Raw genomic sequence first — 13165 nt, forward strand, 5'->3', positions numbered from 1 at the left:
AATTTATGCATTGAAGTATTGTATTATACAACTTTAAAAAATTTAAATTGTTATATATAGAAAAAAAAATTATAGCTTGGATACACTTTCCCGGAGATCCAAGTGTACCAATCACTTCCTATTATTTATGGGATAACCATGTATTATGTTGATTTATGGATGATTATATAACATATAACTATTATCGAGTATAATTCAAGTCATAACCTTCATTGAGACATATATTGAATAATTTGAATAAAATTATTCTACTTTGGTATTAGTTGAATTTAACATTTTTTGCATGTGTACGAGAACAAAGATAATCTTTGGGAATAATTTATTACATTGTCATGTCTATTATTTTTAGCTAAATTAATCGAAACAAAAAGTTACCAAAGTAACATCTATTGCATACATCGGTTTAACAAAATTAATAGATATTTATACAAGAATCATCCATGCGAATTGTGAACAACACAAAGGAATATGCATTTTGGCCGAATAACAATGTATATGTGATGGTAAATACGTAAAAATTATAATGTATTATTCAAGTGAACTTTTGGTTAGTCCAAAAACAAACCATTGACATAACTTACTTTCAATATTTGATTAGTACGTTGAGTTTACCAATTTTAGTTAATTTCTTGATCCAAAGATCGGGGATTAATATTGTGCTAGGCAGCTTGATATGTACCCCATCATGTTCTTAATATAAAATACTAATGTGAGTATATAAGCTTGTTTTATCTTTTGTGTATGTGCTTAGTTTATTTCTTATACCATATCAAACATGTCTATCCAAGTTGTTTGATAAGTGTCTAAGTCCATAATTATATTTAGTATGTACTTGACCCGAAAATAACATGGTTCATTTGGATTGTATTTCACTAGAACAATTTGTAAGGATAGACTTTTGAGAAGAGGTTATTTATGATTTATTAATATATTATAAGTTCTAATATATTAATATAAAATCATAATATTTAATTAGTATTGATCAAGAATTAGTTTAGAATTAATTTAGTGATCAAAAGAGACTAATAAAATGTAAAAGGATTGATTTGGTAAATCAATGATTCTTATAGTGTGGGTCTATGGTTATTTAGGTTGGGCTAAACCAACATGGTAGTCCATGGATAGTCCATGGAGGTTTAACCCATGGATCCTAAGTAAGATGAAAGGTCATGCACATTAGGGTTTATATGGATGTAACCCTAATCCTAGCGACACTATAAAATGAACCCTTTAGCTCATGAAATCAGCCACTAGAGAGTGCATGGTAGAGACATAACCGATTTTTTTAGTGTTAGTATTCTCTCTCAAAAGTTCTCTATTATTAGTGGTGTTTTGTGAAGCATTTGAGGCATCACATTTGGGGTGCTAGGCTTTTAAAGGTCCAAGTCAACAAGCTACAAGAACAGGTATGTCATTCAACTAGTTTTTGTTATGCAAGTACCCATAGTTTTGTATGTTAGTTAGGACAATGCTTTGGAAAATCAAATTGCATGTATAATTAGAGAAAACATAGATCAAAAGCATTTAGGGTTGTATGTGCACCTTAAGGTAGTTAGAGTGCTCAAAACCCATCAGTGGTATCAGAGTCTAGAATTGTTTTCTGTTATACTTGATGTTTATTGGTTTTCAAAGTTGAAAAAATCGAGCTTTTGCAATCTAACTGATGAACACGCCGAGTCCACTCAGAAATAGACCAACTCGACGAGTCCATTTCATGTACTCGCCGAGTTGGTGCTCCAGTGTGCAACATTTTGAGTTTTGGCCAGAAATTGGATTATGATCATTACTCCAAACTGTTTTTTGAACCATGAAATCTGTTTTTTCATAAGGTAATGATCATGCTTGTCCAATTAAAAGATAATTGTCAAAGTTTTAATATTTGTATTAGTTTATATGATTAACTATTTTCTTGAAAGTTGTTGATGTGAGTTATATTTGCTTATGGGTTTAACTAGATCATAGATATTATTTGACACTTCTTGTTAGTTTAATTGTTGATCTAAATGCTTTTTAATGGACTCCATAACTTCTCCTCAAGTTATGGAAAACCAAAAGTCTTTTCTTTAAAATGTCATTAAACTCATAAGTTATGGAAATGAAAGGTTTTGAATAGTTTCAAAACTTGCCCTCAAGTTTTGGAATCTGTAACGTCACACTTATGAATACTTTAATTCCAAACCCTAAAATTTTTAAAAGTTTAAAAATTCAACCCTTATACTATTATAATAATAAGTTTAATAATTATATATATATATATATATATATATATATATATATATATATATATATATATATATATATAAAAGACAAATCAGTCTTACCGTTAGTAGGTCCCATTCACGAAGCCGATCTATAAGGGGTTATAAGGTTACTGTCTATAAAATGGTGGTTTAATGGGTGTCCAATCTCACCTACTGCTTCCTTGACTGGTGGAGGTTCGTTAGCCGAATGGGTAGGATAGGACACTAATTCTCATTAAAAGTATAATGATAATTATGAAGTAACTAAATGCTTTATTAAATTCTCAATCTTAGTTACTTTAGGAAAATGTGAAATTGATGCTAATCCATGAAATTTCACTTTGCACCTTGTCAAGTTGTTAATGGAGCGTGTGTGGTTAACCGACACATTAACCTAGACTAGTAAGGATGGTAAAGGGTAGTTTGATGTTTATTATAGATCGGTGGAGCGTGTGTGATTAACTGACACATCAATTAGGTGATAAATGACATCAAGTGTACCAAGTGAATTTGTATGCTTATTCACACCTTGTTTGTGATCCTCGGTATCCTAGTCACAAATTTGAAGAGCATAATCGAGATTTAAACATGCCCTTGAAAAGTTCAATGAATCTCAAAAGAATCTAGGAGTTTCAATCCAATTAAAACTTAATAATCTATTTTTTTCATGGTGGAAATTGGTAAATCGTCATTTACCTACCTTCAAATATTTTGCAACTTGGATTACGACATTCGTCTTCCAAATTGTAAAATATTGTATTGGGTCCTAGCCTTAATATTTCATTTGGGTGTTATATTAAGTACTCTTATTTAATCTAAACTTTGTCCTTCTTTCTTTTCAGATGTCTTGCAACACTGCTTCTGGCTCAAACCTTACTAGGTCCTTCTCTGTCTTGAACTTGTGTGGGAGAGTCATCTTTGATGGCACTAACTTTAATGATTGGATTAGGAACATCAGGATTGTCACTCGCTATGAGGACAAGAAAAATGTCCTAGACAAGGAGCTTAAGGAAATCGATGAGTCTTCTGCTACTCCTAAGGAGATCGCTGAGTTTAGGACACATGAGAAGGATGCCACCAAGGTGTCTTGTATCATGTTGGATACTATGACAGCTGAACTCTAAAAGTCCTATGAGGACTTTTACCCTTTTGAGATGCACCAAGACCTGATGGGAAGATACCATCAGGGTGCTCGTCAAGAGAGGTATGAAATCATCTTTTCCATGATAACAACTAAGATGAAGGATAGAGAGTCCATCACGGCCCACTTGTAGAAAATGCAAAGGTTTGTGGACCGTTTGCTAAATTTGAATGTGAACTTTCATGAGAAGCTGGCTATAGATATCATTCTACACTCCTTACCTCCATGTTATGATTAGTTCCACATGACCCATAATATGAACAAGGAGGAGGTCACACTTAGCAAACTTTAAGGGATTTTGAGGACTACTGAAAGTAGTCTCAAAGGTTAATCAGTTGTTACTACTCCTACTACTGCCCCTGTTCTGGAAATTGGGCAAATTAAAGGGAAAAAGAGGAAGGCTCCCTCTAAGAGCTGCAATGGAAAGTCTCTTGATGGATCCTCTTCAAGTGGGACCAAGGTTGATTATGCGGCTCCCTTTACTATTCCTAAGGAAGCATAGTGTTTCTATTGTCATGATAAATGGCACTGGAAGCGAAGCTGTCCCAAGTACTTGAAAGATGTAAAGAATGAGAAGGTTAAACCCACCCATGCAGGTATTTACACTATTCTATCTAAAAACTCATCACATGCTAACTCTTGGGGTCCTTGATACAAGTTGTGGATTTCACATTTGTTCTGATATGTTGCGCCTAAAAAGAAGTAAGGATGTGGAGCACGGGAAGATAAACTTGATCATGGGGAATAGGAAAGTTTCACCTGTCACCAAGATTAGATTTTACTCTTTATTGCTTAGTAGTGGGTTAGAAATAGATTTGAATAATTCTTGTTACTCGTCTGATATGGCAAGAAATATTATTTCCTTTCATGGTTTGTACAAACAGTGTTTTAGTTTTTCATTTGATAATGATATTGGTGCTATTTATGCTTTCTATAATGGTGTATTTTATTTTAAAGCATTACCTTGTAATGGTGTATATGAAACTGTGATGATTGTAGACAACATAGGAAATAATGTGTTACATATTGATTCTTCCAATAGTTTGGATAAGGCATCCTTGTGGCATTTTTGTCTTGCACATGTCAACAAGAAGCGCATAGGCCAACTCCAAAAGGATGGAGTTTTGGAGTCATTCGACTTAAGGTCGGATGACACTTGCGAATCTTGTTTACTTGGAAAAATGACTAAGTCACCTTTCACCTGTACTTGTGAAAGGGGGAGAGTTTGTTAGATCTCATACACACCGATGTGTGTGGGCCCTTCAGAACTGCCACAAAGGATGCTAACCGCTTCTATGTGACTTTTACCGATGATTACATTAGATATGGCTATGTCTACTTAATCAAGCATAAGTCGGAAACCTTTGATAGGTTCAAAGAGTTTAAACAAGAAGTGGAGAATCAACTGGGCAGGAAGATAAAGATGCTACAATCCGATTGGGGTGGTGAGTATCTTACTATCGAGTTCCTTAACTATCTTAAGGAATGTGAAATTGTTTCACAGTTGACGCCACCTAGGACACCACAACTTAATGGTGTGGCTGAGAAGTGAAATCGAACCTTGTTGGACACGGTTCGTTCGATGATCAGTCGAGCTTCGTTACCTATCTCATTATGGGGGTATTCCTTAGAGACTGCTGCCCATATCCTTAATCTAGTCCCAACTAAGAAGGTTGCTAAAATACCTCATGAGATGTGGATATGGAAAGTTCCCTTGTTAGCACACATCAAGGTTTGGGGTTGCGAGGCTTTTATGAGACGTGAGACTCACGATAAGCTTGAACCTCGCAGTGAGCGTTGTATTTTCATTGGCTACCTACAAAAGTCCTTTGGATGTCTCTTCTATAGACCGAGTGACAATCTTGTCTTCGTTGCGAGGAGAGCAGTCTTTCGTGAGAGAGAGATGATATGCCAAGGGGAAAGTGGGAGGCAGATTGACCTTGAAGAACTTCAAGAATCAAGTGGTGAAGGAACCTCAAACACTAGCGATCAACCCGAGGAGGAAACTCTTCTTGAGTGGATTGACGAGTCCGTACCTATGAGGCGTTCCAATAGAGTTAGAGTTCGACCTGAGTTGTATGGTTTCCATATTACTGCAGAAGGTGATACATTTATCAGTGATATCGCAATGGTAAATTTAGATGAACCTAACAACTACAAGGAAGCCATGGCAGGCCCCGAGTCTGCTAAATGGAAAAAGGCAATGGACAGCGAGATTCAATCCATGTATAACAATCAAGTTTGGAACTTGGTTGACAATGTACCAGGTTTTAAGACAGTTGGGTGTAAATGAATCTTCAAGAAGAAGACCGACATGGATGGGAAGGTACACACATATAAGGCGTGACTAGTTGTGAAGGGCTTCACTCAAACTCCGAGAATGGACTATGATGAGACCTCCTCGACATCCCAATTACAAACTTGAGAGCGAACAATCGAGATTGAAACATGCCATTGAAAATTTCAATGAATCTCAAAAGATCTAGGAGTTTCAAATACAATTAAAACCTAATATTTCATTTTGTTTTTCATGGTGGAAATTAGTGAATTGTCATTCACCTACGTTTAATATTTTATAGCTTGGATTATGGTATCCCTCTTCCAAGTTATAAAATATTGTGTTGGGTCCTAGCCTTAATATTTCATGTTGGGTGTTATATTAAGGACCTTAAATCAACTAAACTGAAGTTCTCCCATTGTAGATGTCTCGTTCAGACAACAATGATCTTCCCAAATCTTTTAGAACAAGCTTTCCTAATGAAGACGATTTCCCACGATTAGTTCATGGAAATCATACTTCTCTTCCTCCATTTGTCCTCCCTGACACACAAGCTTGAAGACTTGAAAAGTTCAAGGTCACTCAAGCCCTACTAGCAATGAAACATAAAGATGGAAGAGCTGTGTGCACTCATGTCTTAGGAATGAAGTCACACATTGATAGGTTAAGAATGTTGGGTGTCGTTATTCCAAGGAAGTTGGCTATTGACTAGGTTCTTCAGTTAATTCCTGAGTCAAATAGTGACTTTGTTAAAGACTACTATGTGACAAATCATGACTTGACCCTAATAGATCTTTCTTATTTGCTTGTTGCTGCTGAATCAACAATGATTTGGCGTAATGGTCAAGAAAATATTGGTGGAAGGTCTATTTCTCAAACTTCCATGGACATTGACAATGGTAACATTGGAAGTCCAGAAAAGCTTTCTCTTCCCAATGGAAAGGGATCGGCCTTGGTCAACCCGGTTGACCAAAAGGTAAAGGGAAATGCTAAGTCAGTGATAGCCTCGTGTACCATTCCCAAAGAGTATATACGTTTTCATTGTCGAGAGAAGGGGCATTGGTTGTGAAGCTGCCCTAACTACCTGAAGGACCTGAGAGAAGGAAGAATCAAAAAGTCTGACTCTGCTTTAGGATCAAGCAAAGGGAAGGAAACTTAAAGGAAGAGTATGTTGAATCTGATCGCGAAGATGGATTTCAATCACATGGTTCGAAAATCGGATTCTTGAGCTGCTACTTAGGAATTATGATAGATTTCTAGGAAATATGTAATAACATAGTTTTCATTTAAAGTTGCATTGTAAGGAAAAGGTTTTCCGCATTTTATAAATAATTAAAATTTTGTTTTACTTTATTTTATATCTCCTTGCAATGGCATTTATGGAAAATTGATGTTTGTATGTTTCTAGCAATATTGGAAATATGAATTTGATTCTTTCATTTGTGATAGTGTCTAAATTTACCAAATAAGGAAAGATTCTCATCACCTAAGTTTTCAATTGGACCGAAACTTGGAATCATGCAAGTTGTATGATGAATGAGAATTTGCGTCTTTGGAAAATTAAGACTAATTCCTTGCTCACATGTATATGTGAGTCAAGTGAAGGAATAAGGGATCGAGTACACATTTATGTGCACTGGTCAAAGTCCACCACAAAAGATCGATAAGACTATTCGTGATGATTTACTAAAGTGTAGTAAATATGGTTATACTTACAGGCTTAAGTATAATTTGAAACATTGAAAAAGTTTCAATGAATGGAAGAACGAATAAGAAGAATCAAATTAGGCAGAAAGATACAAGTTTCTCAAATCTGAAAAGATGGGAGAGTACTTTAGTATCATGTTTTATGATCATATTAATGTTTATGAAACCATATCACAATTAATCCTCTAGGGACATCTTAGTGCATTCTTATGGCTAAGAAGAGGAGTCGTGAATTGTTGAAATGGTTAAATCCAGAAGATGATTCATACTTCGTTCCAAAACAAGTCTTAGAGTCATACTTCAAGATTGTAACTTGAGTGACATATCTTAAAGAAGGTTATAACACTTGTCAAATGTAAGAGTAAAATGTGTTCTACTCTTGTAAATTTGAAATTGGTAAGCTGTGATGTTTTGGATAAAACAAAGACCAACTAAGGCCAATTGTGTGAAGTGTTTGTCTTGATAAGAATCCACACTATCTCTTGAATATTTGATTGTCAAGGCATGGTACTTGACAAGAGAGTCTTATATGTCAAGAGGACAGTGGGAGTCTAAAAGATCCTGAAAGAGTTTCAAGAACTAATCAAGAATAAAACATGTAGCTTATCACTAGCGCACGACTTGAGGTTTATAACCTATCGTGTTGACATATTCTTATTTCTGTGCCCATTCCAGTTAAAGTTGACTATGCATCTGAGTTCTACAAGTTCTCAATTGTTTGTGTAACAACCTGGAAGCAATGGTAGGCCTTGTGCTGCCAAGTGGCAAGAAGTTAAGATTGCACAAGTTCAGTTCATATGAGTTTGGATTTGTTACTAACCTTGTCTTGTGATTATGGTTTTAACAAAATTCACATGGATAAGAACACATACACCATAAAATCAAAGTGTCATAAGGTTTCTCTCTGATTCATGAAAATGATGGTGAGGAAACGCTTTCACTAAGAAGATTTTAAGTAGATAGAAATGGTGACATTTGCATTCTCAAAGTCGTTAGTGGAGCGTGTGTGGTTAACCGGCACACTAACATGGACTTGCGAGGTATGGTAAAGGTCTAAACAATTGAGACTATGATTATGACATCCCTTTTCATAGTTCTGAAACTTTTAGACACACATGTGTGCTATCTAAGGAAAGGTGTATGATTTTGATAAAGTTTTATCAAAGCATCTCGTATCAGAAGTCTGAACTTTGGTAAGAAAGTCAATAAAGTATTGATTTCTAGAAGTCCAACTGATTTCTAAGTACTTGTCAAAGCTAGTGGGAGCATAAGTGTTATGCTGATAATTCTCATGTTAGTGGGAGCATGATAATAATGATAAGTGTTGCAAGTTAGCAATGTTAATTATAGAAAACAAAAGTTTCAATTGGGAAAAGTTGTTTTGCTATAATTAAGGGAGGAAATTATACTTCATTTCAATTCTAAAAGCTTAGATTGAGATTTTAATCATCTCTAGTCAAGGATATATACATATATATATATATATATATATATACATATATATATATATATATATATATATATATATATATGAATTTTATGTTGGAATGGCTCAACTTAAGAAAATTCTATATATATTGTGTTCTCAAAATTCGATTATGATTACGACATCCCTCTTCATAGTCGAATTATGAAAACATGGAAAATAAAATATTGTAGCAAAAGACTGGTCTAGAATCATGTCTTTATGTGAGGCATTTGGATATGACTAAAATGCTTAAGCAATTGTCGAGGAAAATCTGAGGTTTACCAAAGATTGGTTGCTCAGGGACAGATGGAAGTATAGTGTTAAATTTTGGAATGATCATATTGACATATTCTGAAAGGAAGCAACACTTGTTTAGAAGTGATAGTCAAAATGGGAATATAGAAATGTCTCCATAGGTGGAAGTTATTCAATCTGTGTAAGATTAGAAAACTTAATGCAAGAAGGATGTTCAAAGCAATGTACTTTGAATATGAGACTTCGTTTCGATGGAGTTGATCTCCATTAGAATACTCTATAATGACTTTTGACAAGTCTTTGTGACTTTGTGCGAATCATTACAAGAGGATCAGTGCATATAAGTTTAAAATCTGACAGATTTCGGTAAATGGCAGGAATTTGGAATTTTTACATTTGCGGTAAGGTTTTAGGATTGTGAAATGAGAATCATTGGAATTATGTTCAATCAATATATTTCACAAAGTAAAGATCATAGACAAACTTAGTGTGCATACTTGGTGTATGGCATAACTAATGTTTGGACAAACATAGTGTGCATACTTGGTGTATGGCATGTCTATTGTTTGGATAAACATAGTGTGCATACTTAGAGCGTGGCATGACTATTGTTTTGATTCAAGTATAAAGTTTATTAGTTGAAACATTATACAATGAATAATGTGTAATAAATATGGTGATAAATAAACGGTGTTCTATTTATATTCATAAGTTCTGAGACCATATTGGATTCGATTATTCTTGTGTTTCACTTTGCATGTTTTGACTTCCAGAATAACTAGGTCATTCTTCCCGAATGACTAAGTTATTCAAACCATCAACAATGGATAATACATTGGAAGTAGGTATTAAGGCAAGACTGTCATGAAGTTGGTTTGTAGATGTCTAAGGTGTTGAACATAACGAGAGTTGCTACAACATTCATGAGTGCTCGTAAGTTCTGAGTATTGGATTAAACCCATGCTCATTTGAATCACTTCATTGATTTTATCATGAGTGATCATGAGACGATAATATCTTATATTCTTCAAACCTAGAGATATGAGTTGGTTATACATTGATTGCACGAAAACGCATTGGTAACTCGATGTTATAAAATGTGCCTTTGTGTATGATTCAACAAGTAGTAGAACAAGCACATGAGTCAAAGGTTATCCATTCCTTTTACCCTTGGAGGGATAAAAGCGATATCTGTAGGCCCTTTGATAATTTAGTGATGACACCCCTAAGTGCTTGGCCAAGCCTGGACTGATGTGATTTTTCCAATTAGTTAGTCATCATAAATCGGAAATCGGGAAACAACAAATGGACAGAGAGAAGGATTATAATCCATGTCTCAGTCCATATGATATCTAGAATGGAGGAATATATGATCCCTTATCTAATGGACAAGTCATTGACTAGGTCAGAATTCAACAGCGGCTTTAAGACCTACGATTGCTAGTCGGGTTTTGGAGTCATACACAATAATAGTTTTAGACTTATCCAAGTGGGAGACTGTTGGATTAGTGTCTAAGTCCATAACTATAATTGGTATGTACCTGATCCAATTTGGCATGGTCCATTTGGGTTGCATGGCACCAGAACAATTGGATAGACAAAATGAGAAAAAAGGATACTTGTGATTTATATTAATATATTATAAATTCTAATATATTAATATGAAATCATATTATTTAATTAGTATTGATCAAGAATTAATTTAGAATTAATCTAGTGATAAAAAAAGGAACTAATGAAATATGGACTCATATATATATATATATATATATATATATATATATATATATATATATATATATATATATATATATATATATATGTGTGTGTGTGTGGTGGGCCAAGTTCATATAGGTTGGGCTAAGCTTTCATGGATAGTCCATGGAGTGTTTAACCATTGGATCTTTTGGAAATGAAAGGTCATGTGTATTAGGGTTTACATCAATGTAACCCTAATCCACCACACTATATAAAGAGGTCCTTGATACATGAAATTAGCACTAGTGCATAGAAAAGAGAAAAAGGCCGATTTCATAAGAGGGAACCTAAGTATCCTTATTCTCTAGTTATTCCAAGTGTTTTTGGTGTTGTGTGATTCCATTTGAGGTGCAATACTTGGGGCACTAAGATCTTAAAGGTTCAAGACTTCAAGCTCCATCAAAAGGTATGCCATCTAACTAGGCTTTGTAGTATAGTTGCTTCATATTATTCTAGTTAGGATTAAAACCTTGGAATATTAAATATTTGCATGTATAATAGAGAAAACATAGATCCAAGGTTTATAGGGTTGCATGTACACCATAGTAGTGTTAGAATGCTAAAATCCCTTCAGGTCCTTACCATTGGTGGGAGTGATGACTTGAGAGTGGTGGGGTATAGTGACGCCAGCTTTCAGACCGATAGAGATAATTTTCGCTCTCAATCGGGCTGGGTATTTACCCTTAATGGAGGATCAATCACTTCGAAAAGTTCCAAGCAGGAAACTGTAGCTGATTTAACGTGCGAATCAGATTACATAGCAGCAAGCGAAGCGGCGAAGGAGGCGATATGGTTAAAGAACTTCATCGGAGACCTTGGAGTTGTAACAACTACAAAGGAGCCTATGGAGATTTTCTGTGACAACGAGACTGCATTTGCCTTAGCCAAGAAACCAATGGATCATGGTAGATCCAGACACATCAACAGAAAATATCACTTCATAAGACATCAGATAGAAGAAGGACTCCTCGTAGCAAATAGGATATCATCAGAGGAGAACCCAGTAGATCCCTCACAGTCGATCATACATTGGAAGTAGGTATTGAGGCAAGACTGTCATGAATCTGACTTGTAGATGTCTGAATTGTTTAGACATAGAAAAGGATTGCTACAACATTCATGAGTGCTCATAAGGTCTGAGTATGGGATTAAACCCACACTCACTTGTATCACTTCATGGAATTTATCTCGAGTGATCGTGAGACAATAATATCATATAAGTCTTCAAACCAAGAGATATGAGTTGGTTGTACATTGATAGTGTGAAACCGCGTTAGTAACTTGATGTTATAAAATGTGTTGTTGTGTACAATTTAACGAGTAGTTAGTACAAGCATATGAGTTGAAGTTTATCTATTCCTTTTAGTCATTAGAGGATTAAAAGCTATATCTTGGGCCCCTCAATGATTTTGTTTTTGACTTATGTGGCGTGCCCGGTCAAAAGTCAATTGATGTGTTCGATTAAGTTCTATGTCAAAAAAAATTGGAAATCGGGAAACAAATGTTGGATAATAAGAATGACTGTGTTCTATGTATTTGTCTAGCTGATATTTTGAGAACAAATGATTATATGATCCCTTATCTAAAGGGCATGTCACAGCTTGGCAAAGGCTTTTAAGATCTACGATTGCTAGTCGGTTCCTGAGCTCGTACTTGCAACTATAGTTATTATACATATCCAAGTGGGAGACTGTTGGATAAGGTGTCTAAGCCCATAACTATATTTGGTATGTACTTGACTCGGAAGTAGCATGGTACATTTGGGTTGCATTTCATCAGAACAATTTGTAAGGATGGACTTTTGAGAAGAGGTTATTTATGATTTATTAATATATTATAAGTTCTAATATATTAATATGAAATCATAGTATTTAATTAGTATTGATCAAGAATTAGTTTCGAATTAATTTAGTGATCAAATGAGACTAATTAAATGTAAAGGGGCTGATTTGGTAAATCAATGATTCTTATAGTGTGGGCCTATGGTTATTTAGGTTGCGTAAAACCAACATGGTAGTCCATGGAGGTTTAACCCATGGATCCTAAGTAAGATGAAAGGTCATGCACATTAGGGTTTACATGGATTTAACCCTAATCCTAGACACACTATAAAAGGAACCCTTTAGCTCATGAAATCAACCATTAGAGAGTGCATTGTAGAGCCATAACCGATTTTTTGAGTGTTAGTATTCTCTCCCAAAAGTTCTCCATTGTTGGTGGGGTTTTGTGAAGCATTTAAGGCATCACACAACAATCTACAAGAAAAGGTATGTCAGTCAACTAGTTTTTGTTATGCAAGTACCCATAGTTTTGTATGC

The sequence above is a fragment of the Lactuca serriola genome, chromosome 7 (assembly GCF_051521515.1).
Source record: "Lactuca serriola cultivar US96UC23 chromosome 7, Lser_US96UC23_V15, whole genome shotgun sequence".
Classification (NCBI taxonomy): Eukaryota; Viridiplantae; Streptophyta; class Magnoliopsida; order Asterales; family Asteraceae; genus Lactuca; species Lactuca serriola.